Consider the following 20,909-nt stretch of genomic DNA (forward strand, 5'->3'; position numbering starts at 1 on the left):
CATTGATAGCGACTGTAGGCATCCTGCAACCTGCACCATGCTGGTCGAAAACAAGGCGGGCCCTTTCACCTACTCGTGGATCACCATCCCAAAGATGTGCAATAGAACATGCCCGGCTCGACACTCTTCTGTGACAGTCAACAGGCGTCAGAAAAACCCTCGCACTCGTCAGTGAAGAGAGTCCGATCTCATTAATCCAGATTAAATTCTCCAGCTGTTCCCGTGATCACCTTCCTTGCGCACCGCAGTGGTGGCAGACTGGTGCCTGCAGCGGCCAATAGATCACAGGGAGATCGTTGGGCATTGTTTAGGTCGACGCAGCTCTTGCAATAGCCTCGTGACAGACTGCACGCTGGTGTTTTGCTTCTTCATCGCGGTACCTACGAGCCACCATTTGTGGATAGCGGCCATCTGCTGACGAAGCTGACAGCTGACGATCACTAAGGGACAGATCTCCATTGTTCAGTGTTTCACGACACCAGCTGAATGTTCAAATGACGCCCCTGCGGTGTACGGAAATCTGGCGGGAAATTTCGCAGACCGACACTGCCTCTTGACGTACAGCGGCAGTGTGCGCACAGTTAAATTTAAAATGACCCTCCATATTGATGTTGTAGGGAAGGCACACTGCCTCGCTCACGATGAAAGAACGCTCTACAGAACTACTGTGGGAATGAAGGTTTACTGTTCGTAACAGTTTCCTGTGATCAAAAGAATATTAGAGGTTTTCGATTATTAAAACGTAAGCTACGGAAGTTGTGAAGTTAGCACACAAATCTCAGAAATTAATTCCCGTGGACTGGGCTATTGTATCCTTTTTCGTAATTAGGACTTCGATTGAAACCGATGCATTTGCAAATTGCGTCCTTTGGTTTTCAGGGGGGTCGCAATGTGTGTCATCTGTTGCTCCATTTTCCTCACTTTTATGTCTCCTGGAGGACTGTGTCATTCGCTACAGGCCCTCATTGAGACTAACGGCTTCGCGGACATGCTTGACAGGAGTCGGCAGGTGTGGCTTAGCCAGCACGAGCGCCCGGGGGTCCGGGCGAGGCCTCCGAGCGGAGCTAAATCCGATAACAGCGCGCGGCCGCTAATCCAGCTGTCAGCGCCCACTGCTTACACCCGACACAGGCGGCTCTCCGGCCAAACACCGCTTGCGGCCGGCGCGCCACGCCCCGACACCTGTTCCATGCACGGCCGCCGGTGGGAGCCCGTAACGGGCACGCCTCACTCGCTTGCAGACAGCCTATCGGCTGTTCTAGGCGAACGGGGAAAGCAGTGGATTGTACTGCTCTGGAGTAATCGATTCCTGTGGAGACTAGCCAACTTTACAGGTTGCACTATTGTATTTGGACACGAACCGCTTTTGCGCAGTGTCGTCAATACGTTGCAGGCGCCAATCGTGCCCATCTACATCTACATCTACATCCATAATAAGCAAGCCACCTGACGGTGTGTGGCGGAGGGTACTTTGAGTACCTCTATCGGTTCTCCCTTCTATTCCAGTCTCGTATTGTTCGTGGAAAGAAAGATTGTCGGTGTGCCTCTGTGTGGGCTCTAATCTCTCTGATTTTATCCTCATGGTCTCTTCGTGAGATATACGTAGGAGGGAGCAATATACTGCTTGACTCCTCGGTGAAGGTATGTTCTCGAAACTTCAACAAAAGCCCGTACCGAGCTACTGAGCGTCTCTCCTGCAAACTCTTCCACTGGAGTTTGTCTATCATCTCCGTAACGGTTTCGCGATTACTAAATGATCCTGTAACGAAGCGCGCTGCTCTCCGTCGCAGCTTCTCTATCTCTTCTATCAACTCTACCTGGTACGGATCCCACACTGGTGAGCAATATTCAAGCAGTGGGCGACCAGGTGTACTGTAACCTACTTCCTTTGTGTTCGGATTGCATTTCCTTAGAATTCTTCCAATGAATCTCAGTTTGGCATCTGCTTTACCGACGATCAACTTTATGTGATCATTTGATTTTAAATCACTCCTAATCCCTACTCCCAGATAATTTATGGAATTAACTGCTTCCAGTTGCTGACCTGCTATATTGTAGCTAAATTATAAAGGATCTTTCTTTCTATGTATTCGCAACACATTACACTTGTCTACATTGAGATTCAATTGCCATTCCCTGCACCATACGTCAATTCGCTGCAGATCATCCTGCATTTCAGTACAATTTTCCATTGTTACAACCTCTCGATATACCACATCATCATCCGCAAAAACCCTCAGTGAACTTCCGATGTTATCCACAAGGTCATTTATGTACACTCCTGGAAATGGAAAAAAGAACACATTGACAACGGTGTGTCAGACCCACCATACTTGCTCCGGACACTGCGAGAGGGCTGTACAAGCAATGATCACACGCACGGCACAGCGGACACACCAGGAACCGCGGTGTTGGTCGTCGAATGGCGCTAGCTGCGCAGCATTTGTGCACCGCCGCCGTCAGTGTCAGCCAGTTTGCCGTGGCATACGGAGCTCCATCGCAGTCTTTAACACTGGTAGCATGCCGCGACAGCGTGGACGTGAACCGTATGTGCAGTTGACGGACTTTGAGCGAGGGCGTATAGTGGGCATGCGGGAGGCCGGGTGGACGTACCGCCTAATTGCTCAACACGTGGGGCGTGAGGTCTCCACAGTACATCGATGTTGTCGCCAGTGGTCGGCGGAAGGTGCACGTGCCCGTCGACCTGGGACCGGACCGCAGCGACGCACGGATGCACGCCAAGACCGTAGGATCCTACGCAGTGCCGTAGGGGACCGCACCGCCACTTCCCAGCAAATTAGGGACACTGTTGCTCCTGGGGTATCGGCGAGGACCATTCGCAACCGTCTCCATGAAGCTGGGCTACGGTCCCGCACACCGTTAGGCCGTCTTCCGCTCACGCCCCAACATCGTGCAGCCCGCCTCCAGTGGTGTCGCGACAGGCGTGAATGGAGGGACGAATGGAGACGTGTCGTCTTCAGCGATGAGAGTCGCTTCTGCGTTGGTGCCAATGATGGTCGTATGCGTGTTTGGCGCCGTGCAGGTGAGCGCCACAATCAGGACTGCATACGACCGAGGCACACAGGGCCAACACCCGGCATCATGGTGTGGGGAGCGATCTCCTACACTGGCCGTACACCACTGGTGATCGTCGAGGGGACACTGAATAGTGCACGGTACATCCAAACCGTCATCGAACCCATCGTTCTACCATTCCTAGACCGGCAAGGGAACTTGCTGTTCCAACAGGACAATGCACGTCCGCATGTATCCCGTGCCACCCAACGTGCTCTAGAAGGTGTAAGTCAACTACCCTGGCCAGCAAGATCTCCGGATCTGTCCCCCATTGAGCATGTTTGGGACTGGATGTAGCGTCGTCTCACGCGGTCTGCACGTCCAGCACGAACGCTGGTCCAACTGAGGCGCCAGGTGGAAATGGCATGGCAAGCCATTCCACAGGACTACATCCAGCATCTCTACGATCGTCTCCATGGGAGAATAGCAGCCTGCATTGCTGCGAAAGGTGGATATACACTGTACTAGTGCCGACATTGTGCATGCTCTGTTGCCTGTGTCTATGTGCCTGTGGTTCTGTCAGTGTGATCATGTGATGTATCTGACCCCAGGAATGTGTCAATAAAGTTTCCCCTTCCTGGGACAATGAATTCACGGTGTTCTTATTTCAATTTCCAGGAGTGTATATTGTGAATATCAACGGTCCTACGACACTCCCCTGCAGCACACCTGAAATCACTCTTATTTCGGAAGACTTCTCTCCACTGACAATGACATGCTGCGTTGATATGTGTAATTGTGAGTGCATTAGATCGGAGCTCATTGCATTCCTAAGCAAAGTGTTGGTACTGATAACGTGGATGCTTTCGTTGCCAGGGAAGGCGAAGTGTCTGGTGTTTCAATGGATTCCATAGCGGAGATTTATGCCGCATACAGGGAAAGCACAAAAAGATTATCCACCAAGCCGTAACGTGAACGGACATGTGTGTTGAGTGGTCGTAACGGACGGTCATTAAAGAGGATTGCAGCGAAAAAATAAGAGGTAGGCAGCTGCAAAAGTCACTGCAGAATTGAATATCACACTCGCGAACCCTGTTAGCATCCAAACAAAACGAAAGGAACACCATAAGCAAGGCGACATGGAGTTCTAAAACCTGTTATCAGTATTACAAGTGCCCGTGACGGGAAGACGTGGTGCGGATACCATAAAACCTGGAGTGGGGAGCAATGGAAGAAAGTTATTAGGTTGGATGAGTATTGTTTAGACTGTTCCGAACTTACGTTCAACAGTGAATAATGCCGGAGGCTCAGTGATGGTTTCGACAGCCATGTTACAGCCCACGGTTACTGGTTACTCTTCGACGTCTTATTGGGCTGATCTGGTCCTTCCCATGATTCAATGTTTGTTCCTCAATGATGAAGCTGTTCACAGAGCTGGCATCGTCCAGGGCTGGTATCGTGAGCACGAGAATGAATTGTCGCGTACCCCTGGCCACCACAGCAACTGAATCTAAACATTATTGGCCCTTTGTGGTCTTCCTTGGAGAGAACGATTCGTGATTGTTATCCACTTCCATCATCGTTACCCGAGCTTGACACTATTTTGCGGGAAGAGTGTATAAGATTACCCTGAAAACCAGACAGCAGCTATATTTATCAGTTGCGTGACGACTGAAAGTTGTTTTGAATGCCAGTACTTTCCCCACACCGCATTAGGTATGGTAATGATTTGTGTCTTGTTGTTTCCATGTTTTCGTCCACTCCGTGTGCACTTTACTGAATATCAGATCACTAAGGAGATCGAACAGCAGACGGGTGTGCTACCGACTCATAACATCCAACGGGCGCTATGAACACTATGAACCGATGAACCGATGGTACACCAATGGACTGTACAATCAACAAATACGACAAGGAAAGCCGAGGAATTACAAGTAAGTAAGTAATTCATGGAATCTGTTTCATCATTTAAATACCCTGTCATCCGTTGTAGACTTCTTATTATTGTAGTCTGTACTTAAACACATTATTACCATTACCTTCACTGAAAATGAGAAAGGACTGGACGACCTGCTAACTCAACCTACTAATAAGCACACGTTATGGACTGAGAGTAAACTGAAGAAAGGCGAAACTAATGAACAACAGTAAAAATGACATTAGTGATACAATTAAAATCAAAACTGAGGACCGTGAAATAGACGCAGTGTACAAATTCTGCTACCTTGGAAACTAAATAACTCACCACGGCCGGCCGCAGCGACCGAGCGGTTCTAGGCGCTTCAGTCCGGGACCACGCGGCTGCTACGGGCGCAGGTTCGAATCCTGCCTGGGGCATGCATGTGTGTGATGTCCTAGGTATAAGTGGTTCTAAGTCTAGGTGACTGATGAACTCAGATTTTAAGTCCCATAGTGCTTAGAGCCATTTGAACCATTTTGAACACAACGCGGACAAAACAAAGAGGACGTAAAAAGCAGACTAGCACAGGCAAAGAGTGCATTACTGGCACAAGAAATCTGTTAGTATCAAACATAGGCATTAATTTGAGGAAGAAATTTTTAGTAATGTACCTTCGGAAACTGTAATAGAAGAAAATCGAAGCCTTTACAATGTGGTGCTATAGAGGAATGTTGAAAATTAGGTGAACGGATAAGATAAGGATGACGAAGTTCTGCACAGAATCTGCAAGTAGAAGAGCGTTTGGAAATCACTGACAAGAAGAATAGAATGGACAGAATGATAGGAATTGTGTTAAGACAGCAAGGAATAACTTCCACGATACAAGAGGGAGTGTAGAGAGGGAGAAACGGTAGAGGAAAAAGAAGATTGGAACACATCCTACTAATAATTAACGACGCTGGGTGCAAGTACCACTCTGAGATGAAGAGAATGACATAGGAAAGGAGTTCGTGGCGGGGAGCATCAAACCAATTAGAAGATGGACGACTCAAAAAGAAAAAAAGTACCACAGCCCATCGTGGCTTCCGTGTCTGGTAATGATATAATTTCTTACAGGAATGTGAATTTTTTAGAAAACTCAAATAGCTACGATTTCATTGCCCATGCTTCAGGTTTTCTAATTGATCATGACATGAAGAACGAACAACGGTACTTTGCAACTGACATCATTTCTTTCACTAAATGAAACAGTTTCTGCTAGAGCCGTACAGCTTCAAGGCTAGCAGAAGCATTACCTGGCACGCTTATAAAAATGTTTCTGGTGTGTCAGTACAAAAAAATGGTTCAAATGGATCTGAGCACTATGGGACTCAACTTCTGAGGTCATTAGTCCCCTAGAACTTAGAACTAGTTAAACCTAACTAACCTAAGGTCATCACACACATCCATGCCCGAGGCAGAATTCGAACCTGCCACCGTAGCGGTCTCGCGGTTCCAGACTGCAGCGCCTAGAACCGCACGGCCACTTCGGCCGGCGTGTGTCAGCACAACATCACATCTTATGTGTATGTTATTTTAGCACGTAATAAAAAAATATTACTAATGATTCATTACAAGAGTAATACATTTCTTGCACTAAACAAGAAATATTATTGCTGCAGCAGTATAAGGTTGCATTCCGCTCTTTTTTATATATCGCATTTATAGGTTACATCTTAGGAGGGTTGGAACTTAAATAGTGGCAACTATTTATTCACAGTCGATACAAAAGAGCTACATGTTTGCACCTGTTATTGTCCTTCACAGTAGTCACCAGCGTTATGTAGAACCCGTTGCTAGCCATGTGGAAGGCGTAGTATACCAAAAAAACTGTTCAAATGGCTCTGAGCACTATGGGACTTACCATCAGTCCCCTAGAACTTAGAACTACTTAAACCTAACTAACCTAAGGACATCACACACATCCATGCCCGAGGCAGGATTCGAACCTGCGACTGTAGCGGTCGCGCGGTTCCGGACTGAAGCGCCTAGAACCGCTCGGCCACCAAATGCCGGCCGTAGTATACCGTTAGCAGAGCCTGTTCTGTTGATGGTGCGAATGAAGCGGTTTACTGCCTGTCGAATCTTTGGAACAGTTCTGAAGCGAATGCCACGAAGTGGCTCCTTCATCTTCCGAATCAAATCAAGCATCACCATTGGTTCAGCATGACTTGACGGAAATGTAGAAATGGATTCGTTATGACGCTGCTCAAACGAACTTGGGGCACTATGAGCGCCAAGGAGCGGCTTTCTTATGCCGTATCGTAACACTGGATGAGACATGGGCCACATCGTACGAGCCACAGCTGAAACGCCAATCCAACGAATGGCGTCATTATGGGTCGCCGTGAAAGTCGAAAGTGCGTCAGAGCCTCAGTGTGGTGAAAGTCATGGTGATTCTCGTGTACGACTGTGATGGTGTTATCCTAACGCATTACGTTACTCCACGGCAGACCGTCAATGCACAGTATTACTGTTTGTTTTTGGAGCAATGCCTGCGGCCAGCTTTGCGAAATAAGCGGCGACACCTTCTGCGCAACTCAACCATCATTTTGCACGACAATGCGCGGGCGCGTACAGAGCTAGCTGTGGCTGCTCTGTTTGGTCGACCGAACTGGGAAGTACTGTATCATCCATCATACTCCCCGGACTTAAGTCCTTGTGACTTTGATTTTATTCCGAAGATGAAGGCACCACTTCGTTGCATTCGCTTCAGAACTGTTCCAGAGATTCGACAGGCAGTAGACCGGTCCCTTTGCACCATTAACAGAACAGGCTCTGCTAACGGTATATTACGCCTTCCACATCGCTGGAAACGGGTTCTACAAAACGCTGGTGACTACTTCGTAGCACAGTAACAGGTGCAAACATTTAGCTCCTTTGTATCGGTTGTGAATAAACAGTTGCCACTATTTAAGTTCCAACCCTCGTATTTACGTGGATTAATCGTGATTCGTAACTTGTTTAACGCTCGATCAATGGTTGTGAGGGCCTGAAGGATGGTATCATGAACTCACTGAATCACCAGGTGGCCAGATAATAACCACGTTTCAGAAATCCATAGACATACACAAAGAAACAGTGGTAAGAGGCAATCTGAAAGAAAATGGTTTCTAAGATATTGTTGTTTTATCAGTGATTGACAATGAATTCTTAATATGGTTCTGAAGATGACTTGAAGCCAAATTTCAGAGAACTGTAAGCTTATAGAATAAAAAAGCGATCAATACGGAGCAATGCTGTTGTATGTCTCAATTGGAAGGATGCAGGAATCTCCAGGTCCTACTAGGAAACATAACAAATCTCTACACAAGTGAAACAGTACATTCAATCCGACCGTGAAGTTTTTTATTTGACAATAAGTGTTGCAAAGAACGGTCTGCCAATTGCTATCATTTGCACCATTTCCTGACACCCCTTAAGTAAGTGTTTCCGAAACACCAAGTAAATATGTAGCAAATTCTTTTTACCTACAGTGTATTCATGGCAGAGGTAAACAGATGACAGTATGCTCCAAACACTGCGCATTCTTTTTTTTTGTAGCAGTAAGAGGAAATGTTCTCTACTCTCCGATTAACGGCTCTCTCTACTTCAAGAACACGCACGCATTAAGCAGATGAGCATTTCAAAAGTTTTCAAACCGTCAGCATTAACTACAGTTGACCACTGAGCCTCAGCACAGACAGTGGTGACAAAAAGTGTCCGTGATCCAAAATCGGCAATTCACTCGCGCACTGTAGTGATAGAAATAACAGGAAAAAATATCGATTCAATCGGTTTCTGGAAAACAGTCGACTCAATCGATTGTACTCGTAGTTCAACGTATTGGTTGAACTATTCATTCACTCTTCCGAGTGAAACTAGTTTGTGTCAGCAACAAAACAGAAGCAGTCTACGCTGTCAGGAGCATTCAGTTCTCAGCCGAAACAGTCGATCGTATTGACGCAGGTAAATCATTATTGATGTCCGCACTCTGTTATCGCCTGACTATGCTGTTATTGTCGTTCCAATACTTGCTTTCTATTGAAGCCCAATAAATAGTTTTAGTTCAAGTTTCCGTCCATACTTATGTACAGGCGTTTACTTAATAGAAAATTTGTGTTTGGATCAAAATGCTGAAAAGCTGAGTGGTGTGAGAACGGGGGATATAACATGACTCGATACAAACTGATCCCCAAAGTAAATTCAATGCAATTGAATGCAATACACAACTGCAAGAGTGGCGCATATGATGAAACCGTATCAGTTACAGAAAATCAAGAGAATTGAGGAATGATGACAAAGATTTGTCGTATAGATAGTATTTCCGACAGGTCAGAGTGTATGCTAGTTCAGTCACTAAACAGTTTATAAAAATTGTTTCTTATGTGTTTTGTGTTCATGTCACCTCATTATTTAATGAAATAGATTCGTCGGTTAAGGGTGCAAAGCAGCAAGAAGGGAGACAGAGCTTAAACCAATTTAAATACACTGCGAAAAAAAATTGTAACACCAAAACTAATTAATGAAATTTCGGGGATACATTTTTCTAGATACTTATTTAAGTGATTAACATTGCAAGATTACAGGTAATGCAAGCGCGATATGCTACTACAATATGGAATGCTGGTACATTAATAACAGATGTAACCGTCAGAATGTTGAATGCAAGCGTGTAGACATGCACGCATTGTGTTGCACAGGTGACAAATGTCAGTTTGTGCGATGGAGTTCCATGGCTGTTACACTTAGTCGGTCAATGCAGGGTCGGTTAACGCAGGTTGTGGATGATGCTGGAGTTGTAGTCCAATGATTTCCCGTGTATATAGTGGTATGTCTTACAAATCTACACCCATTTCATCTTGTATTACGTCACTCACCCATTAATGTACTCTTTCCACCTCTCCTGCTCTCCTCTGGCCGTGCGGTTAAAGGCGCTGCAGTCTGGAACCGCAAGAGCGCTACGGTCGCAGGTTCGAATCCTGCCTCGGGCATGGATGTTTGTGATGTCCTCAGGTTAGTTAGGTTTAAGTAGTTCTCAGTTCTAGGGGACTGATGACCTCAGCAGTTGAGTCCCATAGTGCTCAGAGCCATTTGAACCAACCATTCTCTCCTCTGTTCTTGCACTCTGCATGTTGATGTATTTGATAATAAATTTTTTAAAGATTCTTTGTATTTTCTGTATGCTTAATCTGTTTCTCGGACGACCATTTAATCAGACTTCTTTACATTTTGTAATAATTTTCCTCGTCGTGTCGCTGTGCTCTTCCTGTGCCTGTCGTCCGTTCCAGGTTCGGTATCAGGGGGAATTAAGTTTTCTTCAGCCTGTGGATGATGGCCAGGATTGAGGATGGGCTGACTAACAGCGACGGACTGTACTACAGTTGACTGATAACAAATTTCATATTCATTTATTATTAATGTTTAGGTGGGACTTCTTCCCTATTGACTTTAAACAATGTTCGAATTCTGTTGCCATGGAGATAATGGCTGGAAATTTTTAGGAGAGAGTTGGATGCGACATATGGTAGAACAGGGCTTCCAGTTATTAACTCTGGGATAAAGTAAAAACGACCGTTCTGGTCGCAGACGAGGTACTCGAGCCTGATAGAACTCGGCGTCATCCTCTGCTAATCGTCACAAGATGCTATAAGGAGGGGTATGCGGTCAGCACACCGCTCTCCCGATCTTTGTCTTGTGTCTGGTCCTTGCGACTGCTACTGGCCAATCGAGTAGTTCCTTAGTTGGCCTCACGAGACTGAATGCACCCCGTATTATCTCTCCGTTGTTCAGTTGTCCGATGTTTACACTCCTTACATCAAGCGAGGCGTCGTTTTGCATTTACCGGCGTGATGTGTGGCTTATGAGTAGACGCTCGACCATGAAATTCAAGTTTTCTCACCTGCCGCCTAACTGTCTTAGTACTTGCACTGGATCCTGATACAGTTTGGAATTCCTGTGTGATGGTCTGGATAGATGTCCACCTATTACATATTACGACTCTCTTCAACTGTCGCTTGGTGATCGAGCCAGTCCGAAGCAACTTGTCGACAGTCTGTAGAGCACATTGGGTTACAACAGCGGTATTTCCGTGAGCGTTACCCTGTTGGAAAACGCCCTGTGGGACACTGTTCATGAATGGTAGCACAACAAGTCGTATCATTACATTAACGAACAGATTTGCAGTCAAGGTGCGTGGGATAACCGTGAAAATGCTCCTGCCCTCATATGAAATCGTACCCTAGGTTATAACTCTAGATGTAGGTCCAGTGTGTCTATCGCGTAGACAAATTGGTTGCAGACTCTCAACTGGTCCTCCTTTAGCCAACACACGCCATCACTGGCAAGCCACCTGTCAGTCCTCCAATAAGCTCTCGCTTGACAGCAAATGGCGGTAGTCTGAAGTCAGTGGAATGCACGTTACATGACGTCTCCCTGAAAGCTGTCCTTGATGTAAATGATTTGTAACAGTTCGTTATGACACTATGTTGTCACGTGGCTGTCAGGAGCTCAGTCTTCTTGCGACCATACTTTCTTGTAACTGCCACTGCCACGAATCATGTACAGTGGTTACTTTGCTGCAAAATCTTTCTGCAGTATCGCAGAAGAAACATCCAGCTTCTCGTAGTCCTATTACATGAGTTCGTTCAAACTCAGTGAGCTGTAGATAGTGACGTCTTTGTCACCTTTAGGGCGTTCTTGACCAACATCAAGACAGTACGTCCAATCTCAAAGATAACTAACGCTCCCGGCCGTTACAGCGTGTGTTTAAAACAAAACTGATTTGCATCCTTATAGTGCCGTTACTAGCGCCATTCTTATGCGACTGGGGTGAAATCCGATTAGACATAATCTTTCAGATGTAGAAACATGCCTACCGACGTTAATTTATGTCGCACAGCTCATTCCTGGTGTTGCGATTATTTTCTGTCACTGTGATAACGTAATTGCTCGTTTATTTAAACATGAATCTATGACGTAGCACTAAGCTTTTAAGGCCAACCACAAATATATATTCAATACCCGAAGTATTTTAGTAAATAAATACATAAATTTTGAAAATAATTTATAGAAATACAGTTTTTATTCGCCTACCCTTGAAATATTGAATTATTTATTTCTAAAAATGTCGGTAACCCTAGTCATTGTTCGTGTATAGCCGGAAGGCTGGAAAAGTATGTACATGAAATCACACAAACCCGGAGAGTGAGTGAAAACATTGAGATAATTGCCGTATGTCAGAGACTTGTCAGTTGGTTGTCACACATAAAGTGAAACCGACTCAGTCCTGGAGAGTGAGTTAAAACATTTGTATACCTGACCTTACCACGGAGACTAGTTTCTTTTGATTGTTTCATCTGAATGAAAAAAACTGACTGAACGAAAAAACAATCGACTAGTCAATCGGATGTCAAAACCATAGTTGGTTGTCCTGTCACTAACCAGGCTGCACGCCAGGACAGGAGAGAGAAGCGCTGCGCGGGTTGCATACCCGCAGGCTGCGGGCCTAAGCGCCCCAGCTATGTCAGCCAGTCCGTAGCCTCGCCAGCACCCTACTCTGGTCGATAGCCGCATGCCGCTGACAGGATCGTCCAGGACGCTAATCACACGACATGATGCCACGCTCAGCAGGATGGCTCATCATCTCAACAGCGACTGTCCCAATGTGAACGGTAATCACAAGGTGGTTGCAAGTATCAGTACCCTTCACTCAACGTATGATTACCCACTTACAAAGATTGCATCGTAAACAGTTGGTTAGTTACCAGAACAGAATCTGAGAGAAAGGTCGCCAAACTAATATTATACGAAAAAAGTTCTGCCTAATTGTAATGTGTTACAGAGAAAAATACATTGGGCTTTAAGTAATGAAAAATTGAAACCTAACAGTGACTTTCCACCTTTTATTTGAAAGAGCACCATATTTTTTGCAGTTGACAACTGACCATGTTGGTCGTCATATCTTCATTTGTTCAAGAATTATGGTGAAACAAGTCCCTCATAGTGTTTGTGTTGGAGTTCATAGACATTCGCATACAGCCTTATTTGTGTCTGGATTTAAAGAAATTCCAACGGACCACTCGCTTTTTGGTGACACTGTGGAAAACGTTGCAACTACAGTTAAAACAGTAGCCCCTTTTTGTGTTTCTTTGGTTCAGATTGGAGGTGTCACGAGAATTGTTCAAAACAGCAAGTCAGTCTGTGAACAATGTTTTTCAGCAGATTATGACATCAAATTTGTGGGAATATTTTGGATCATTGTACAGTATGGTACCACAAGTGTCTTATATGTGTCGAACACAGCTATTAAAATAACCAGTGCTTTGTAAACGGTCTAAAGCTAAAATTTCTGGACACTATTTTTGGAATTTGCACATTTATCTTCTTAATTTGAGCTATTTCATGTTTCTACATAAGCAAGAATCGAGATAACATGTGCCTGGTGTTACATTCGCTGTGCGCGTATCTTTTCCTAATTTCATTTTACTATTTCTGTACACAACGTGCCAGCACAAGGTGATCATATAGTCTATTTAGCTGTTAAGTCCTCAACACAAATCTTGATATCACATTTCTTATTGTAATGTGATGATGAAGAAATGGTATCTTCATCCTCTCCTTCACTAGAAATTGTGTACAAATCTGCAGTTTGATTTGTAGTTTCTTATAGCTACAACCTACAACACTCATACAAAAACGCTCTCGTACTAATGGAAATTTCATTTAACTTCGTATTCCTACCAGATCAAATTCATTCGTATTAACATAAAATATTTTATTACGATTTTTAGCCGAATTAAGTATCTGCAGTGTACATGAATGCTTTCCTTGTTTCCAACCAGGAGAGAGGGAAAGGAACTGAAGAATTGCAACTAAATGTATTATCTATGAGGCAATAATCACAAATTTCGAGGCATTATTCCTTGTTTTAGGTACTGATGAACAAGACTACAGCCAATAAATTATAAAATATTATTGCACGGTATACCTGTCCTTTCCATTTACGCCGAAAATAAAGTAGTTACACACGTAAGGCGCTCTCACAATACATCGTATTCCTGTTTAAGATTTTCATTCATTCAAAAAATTCTATTATCAATATATGCTAACATATTGCACAAAAAAACTTAACTAAGAGAGCTCTTGCTTTAACAGAAGTCATTTATGGAGATGAAGGTCTGGCAACGATAGTGATTCTCAACGTGATTTACTACGAAGTGTGTTGACAATAATGAGAACTTGAAACCGCGTTCGCCGCAACTGGGAGCAGCGGTTACTGGCGCAGCGGCAGGGGCAGGGGGCGGTGTGTTTTCCCAGGAGAACTCCTGTTTTATGGGCCGTTCGTTCCAAACGACCACAGGCGGACCGCAGATACGCGACTTGATAATAATTGCTACGCCGGTGGTAAAAGGGTTTGGCAGAGAGAACCCATCTTTTCTCAGAGGCTCCATAACCATCGCCATATTACTCATCGGCCTGACTACTATAATATTAAATGCAAGACCATACCTTTTGTACTACAGCCGAGATGCATTTTTAATTATGTCTGTTTTCTCTTTACGTCATCATTTTAATCAAACAGCCACAAAACAACGAACTCAGTAACGCATACGAACATACCCAAAATAAGCAATTAATACACATACATACAATTTTAGTTTTTGTCCCGAACAATGGTGAACACTGTCCCAGACATAAATTGAAATAGTTCCAATCCCCGTTCTGATCAATGGTTTTGGGAAGTTATCCTTGGATGTTAGATAAATGATGGAACCGGTAAGCCTATACAATTTATTCCTAATTGTCCTATAGTGCCAATTCTACTGGTAATCGGCTGAAGATAATCGCGACTTTAAGTGTGCATGATCTCAAACAGCACCGTGTAAGCCTTGGAGAATGAAAATTGCAAAAAAAAAAGTCATCACTACACTACATTCTCTTAACACTTCTGAGACTCGTATGTGCATTCTTTTGAGGGCCGTGACTGACAGTCCCTTAAGACAGATTCGTAACTGAAGATGTGTATGTTTCTCCGCATTTCGTTAAATGAATGTCGTATTCATCCTGATATTTCCAGCCGATATAAAAATACTGCCAGGGTCCTCAATGTCGGCTAGTCGTAATGTCAGGGACAATGTAATTAAAATAGGATCATGCTGATGCGACAGAACCTCATTGTGTAATAGAAGGGTTAAAGAGCTTTTGTGGTGCAACTGTGACAATATCATTCTAATACCGTTTCAAGGTAGATAAATTCTATCATAAGACATTCAAACTTCAAAATGAACTGCCAGCTGCAAATTGTTGCATATTACAAGTTAGAACTAAACAACAAAACAGACGATCACTAAGAAGTAGAATAAAATGAGGCCTGCCTCAAAGATTGCTGAAAAGGCTGTGAGGTAAATGTTGATGTTGCAGATAATTCACATGTCCTTTTGACACAAAGTTTGCGAATAATGTAGTTGTATACAGGGAAGTCGTATGAGACGTCGATTGTGAGCACTTGAATCAGTAACAACAGCGAAATATGTTTGGGTATCCATGTAATTCATCCACGAAGGAGTGAATTGTACCAAGAGCGAAAACCACAGTTAATTTCTCGCCTATCCTTCCATCTGGCGCCAGAAGTAAGGCTCAAGACCGAACACAAATAATACAAAATTTCACATTAGCAAAATTCATAACAACGTTCGAGGTTCCACGCTTCAGGAGATAGAACACAAAAATGTCGTTTTGCCTACTTTTCAGTGTTGTTCATCAGTCTGAGTTCCTTACCAAGTTGATGGAGAACGTACAGAAGAGTAAAAGACAATGTGCGCGATCCGGCATAGGTTACCTTACTGAATCTCGAAAAATTGAGGATATAAAGTAAAAAATATATTTTGCTTACTTTGATCGGTTTGTAACGTTGGATCGTGAATAAATTACAGAACTTTCTGTAGCGCATGCATTTCAGCTACTGCTAATCAATGTGTACATCCAAGTTTGTTTTTACTATCGTTGCTTTTGTGCAGTCATGTCCTCTATTGTAATTTTCTCGAATGCCATATCTTGTAAAGACATTGCTAATTGAGAGTGGTAATTTTTTCCTTTCGCTTACTGTTATGGATCTTTGGTGATTTTAAGGCTATTTTTGTTTTAAAATGAAATGAAAAGTAAAATACCTGCAGCTGTCTCTTTTGCGTCTGATTCATTTTTACAACCAGTTTCGATGTTACATTACGCAACCTTCAGGACTCTTGACCAACGTAAACTGCGAGTAATCCAATCTCGTGTACAATGATAACAGGAGTGTCCATAGATCTCTGATTTGCACGACAGTGTCACTTCGTTCAGTGACGAACGACTCATCACTACAATGAGTCGTCGGTTGATGAACGAGGTGACACTGTCGTGCAAACCAGAGAGCTATGGACACGAGTTATTTTATATTGGCTACTGTTATGATTGCACACGAGATTGAATTTCTCCCAGTTTACGTTGCTCGAGGGGCCTGAAGGTGATGTAACGGAACACCAAAACTGGCTGTATAAACAAATTAAATGCTAAAACTATTGCTGCAAGTGTTTTAATTTTCATCAACTACAAGGATGGACACACAACGATATTTTTTTGTCCGTTAGTATAAAATTGACTATGTTTGACTTTATTTACGTTCCAACAAGAATAGCCTATTCTTGGTTACATAAAAATTTAGGCGTTTATTGATCTACTTTCTAATACTTTTGTTAAATACAACATGCAGAACTAAATAAAATGTGTAGAACTGTTAACTGTATGTAACGTGTTAGTATCGCATCACATAAACACACACGCAAATATAATTCCGAGTTCTTATGTTTCGGACATGATTATGGTTAGATATTGACATGAACGTAATGAAAGAAAAATGTTAGACTGTTTTAATACTGCAGTGTTACAATCATCTGTGGCAGTGCACACACGAGTGAACAGTAACTGACGTCATTAGATGGAAATTCTTTACACCTAGATGAGTTACACGAACTAACGTACTATCAGACTCATAATGTATTTGCAACATACTGAACTTGTACGCGCGTTAAATTGTTATCCGTCACTACAGTAACAGTTCAACTATTTCCTACATGTGGAACTGGCTCGCCAAATTTTGAATTCGTTAAAGAGATACGCTAGCTAAAAACAGACGCAGTAACTTCAACGAAGAACGAGTGAAAGTGGATTTGATGTTAATAGTTGCACCGTGGTTGTCAGTAATGTTACTGGTGTACCCTTAGGGTCTCCAATATGAACAGGGTCGATAGTTACTTCCAACCAGTCTGTGACCAAAGGAATACGACGGAGGATAATATTAGCCCCAGGAAAAATGATATACCTATCAAGAAGAGGTAACCAAAGCAGTTCACGACTGACGGAGCTACTTTAACTACCCCGTCACAGCCGACGAGCCTCCGACGACTTCACACATTGGCGACTACGCTCAGATATGACTCGCGGCAAAGCTCTCTCTATGTAAAGACTCTGACTGCATTTCGAATAGTTTCAAATGTTATTTCATTTTGTATTTGTGTGTGCGTGCGTGTTTTTTTTTTTTTTTTGTTTTTGTTTTGTTTTTGTTTTTCGTAGTTATAATTGAGTGATATCACAGTCTATTCCACTATTGTTTAAAAAGTGTTCGCAGGACTTTGTGGTACATATATTTTTGGGTTTTGTTCAAATGGTTCAAATGGCGCTGAGCACTATGGGACTTAACATCTATGGTCATCAGTCCCCTAGAACTTAGAACTACTTAAACCTAACTAACCTAAGGACAGCACACAACACCCAGCCATCACGAGGCAGAGAAAATCCCTGACCCCGCCGGGAATCGAACCCGGGAACCCGGGCGTGGGAAGCGAGAACGCTACCGCACGACCACGAGATGCGGGCTCCTTTGGGTTTTGTCTACCAAATTCTGATACAGTCCATTTCAGTAACTTCGGTAATAACAGTGTTTCTCTTTTCACGTGCACAGCTTCCGCTGTTGCTGACAAGCATTACTGGACCAATTAATGATCCTTTGTTTACCTTTATCGCACATCAGAGAAACATTTATCCCTGGCTTAAATGTAATGGTGATCTTTTTGTTATTTGAACAGAGCTACATAATGCTATTTGGCAATTAAGTGTAGGATAGACCGTAAGAAAATTCACGTGGAAATACCGTTTGTGTAATGGTTTGCTTAAATTTAAAAAATGGCTCTAAGCACTATGGAAATTATTATCAGAGGTCATCAGTCCCCTAGAACGTAGAACTACTTAAACCTAACTAACCTAAAGACATCACACACATCCATGCCCGTGGCAGGATTCGAACCTACGACCGTAGGAGTCGCGCGGTTTCAGACTGAAACGCCTAGAACCGCTCAGCCACAGCGACGGGCGCTTACATTAACTAAAAATGTACTGGTGTGAATCTGATGATTCATATCCAGAGATACATAATATGGCTCCAGAAAAATAATGTATGTTTTAGCTTTGAACATATCCGAAATTTACAAAATGGAAATGACAGTAAGGTCAGTGATTACTCTGAGGAAGAGTGCGTTACGAAAGTGGCGCCCTTAATGACGGTCTGCGTCTTGGGAAGTAAATAGTATCCAGTTTTCAATTTTGCTGTCTGAGAAAGAGGAGGAGCGAGAGCGCAAGCAGCAACGTCTCCAGAGACTTCCGTCACGTGGTTCCACCTGTGTGTGGGATTGCCTTTAGTTGGAGATGACACGAGACGAAGCCGATGTGGATAGACGTTTTCCTTTTACACGGTGAATTAAGAGCTACTGTGCAGCTCTGTCAACGTAGATGTAGACATCTTTGAACACGGGAGTGTCCGTAGTATACTCAACATATAGATTCACGAGGCGTCCTGAAAAGCAATTCTGTGAATTTTTTCTTCCGTTCTCAAAATAGTTTGACGTATCACATGTCATGTAATTTACTCGTTCCACTGTCCCGCTTCGCTAAATCAAGTTGCAAAATCTGCCGCTAGAGGGCTCCGAACTGTACATGGCGGTGTGTAACGTAGCTATGTCGGCGCGTAAGAAACAGCGTGCTGTAACGCCGCAGAAAACTGAAAACACCAATTCTGAAACTTCGTCCATGCATGGAGCACCGTCTTCTTCAGCATGACAAAGCCAGACCACACAGGAGCGCTCTGACAGCCGATAATCCGACGCCTTGGGTTCACTGGCGTCAATCATCCGCCTGGTGTCAGCGCTTTAAAGGTTTGAAGTACCATTCGGCAGTATCGTCTGGACTGTTGACAGTAGGTTGTATAAAAACGTTTTTGCGACGAAGTGCACATGTGGCACAATGGCAAAAGAGAGCCATCGTGTTTGCGTATACCCGCTACTACATCGTGAATGAGTTGCCCGATCTGTGGGTGTATCAACAATGTCCAACGTATCTACGAGGAATGCATTATCACTCTCAAGGATGCAATACAGTGTAAGAACAGTGATCGTAAAAAGATCCTAAGCGACAGAGGGCTTCACTCGGATAGTGACTAAGCGGTGCATGCAGAAGTGATGTTGTGACTCCGTCAACAAACATTCCTTAAGTTACGGTACCAACAAATCGGTGTCTTGTTGGGAGAAATATGTTCGTGACTATGTTGAGAAATAAATATGTAGATTTAGAATACTGATAAAGGGCGTTTTGTTTAAAAAAACTTTCAGAGCCTTCACATGAAAAAATACAGAGGCTTTACCTTTTAGCACGCCGTCATACTTTGGTTCGTTCTTTGGTTTTGCAGTCTTAGTGTGTAGCATGGTGCAGTAATTATTATCTAACGAGTTGTAAATATATGTCGTGGGTTGTTTATTTTAACTTTCATCATAACGGGATGTTTATCTGTGAAAGGATAAATAAATATACCTGGGCCGTGTATCGCCTCGTGCTACACCTCGTGTTTAGATTGCATTGGTTTTCATTTTCTTTCCCTGCCATGTTTGTTTGATATGTTGTCGGTCATTAAGTGGCTGCTTGGTTGTCTTTTCCCTCTGCTATCGATATCTGAGTTTTTCTTCCGGGAAACTGCTATGGAGGAAGTGACCGGTTGTAACCTCGTGTGGTGGCGCGGAGGTAGAAGGTTGTGAGCAGAGAGAGAGTGTGGTGGACACGGGAGGGCAGTGTGGCTCTCCAGCGCGAAGCAGGTGTGGTCCGTTGTACGGAGTCGCCACGTGATGGATGTTGGTTGTGTGTTACGAGCGGCTCGAGTTGACGGAAGAGCTCCCCGCGTGTTGGTTGTATATAGAATAGTTGCTGTTCATTTCGCCTTGTTGGGACGTTACCAAGCTTCTTTAAATCCTCCGTTTCAACACTGGAGTTTAAAAGGAGACACCTAACATGAAGGAGCGATAACTACCCATCAACGCTGCAGAGAAGACGTGAACTCCGGTGACACAGCGTGTTGTCGCGTGACCGTGGCGTGTTGGGGACGCTGGCGACGCGTGCGCGATCGGAGGTGTGGATCCTTGCCATCGGAGGTCGCGTACTGGCTGTTCGAGCATAATTGGAAGTTAAGTTCGTGGAAGGTCTAATCATTAAGTAATAATTTTGTGTAACCAGCGTCTCTTCTGCCTTGTGGCCTCCGGCGACCGGGTTTCCTGTCCTTGGCACCGGTGTAATTGACGACAGTGATCTTTCCTCCGCCTCTCGTTACTGTCCGATGGGAGGTGTAGTTTTGGCAGTTTGTTTGTTCCGCTATTCTGTCGTGGGTTATGAGTAAATTCATGTTTCTTGTTGGTTGATCATGTGGTCGCTCATTCAGGATTGTGTGGTGTAAATTATCCTTGCACGAGGTTAGCTCTTAGCTCTAGTCAAGTTGTGCCACAAACTTCTCTTCTCCCCAATCCTATTCAATACTTCCTCTTTAGTTATGTGATTTACCCATCTAATCTTCAGCATTCTTCTGTAGCACCACATTTCAAAAGCTTCTATTCTCTTCTTGTCCAAA

This window comes from Schistocerca americana, chromosome 1 (genome assembly GCF_021461395.2).
Source record: "Schistocerca americana isolate TAMUIC-IGC-003095 chromosome 1, iqSchAmer2.1, whole genome shotgun sequence".
NCBI classification, from domain to species: domain Eukaryota; kingdom Metazoa; phylum Arthropoda; class Insecta; order Orthoptera; family Acrididae; genus Schistocerca; species Schistocerca americana.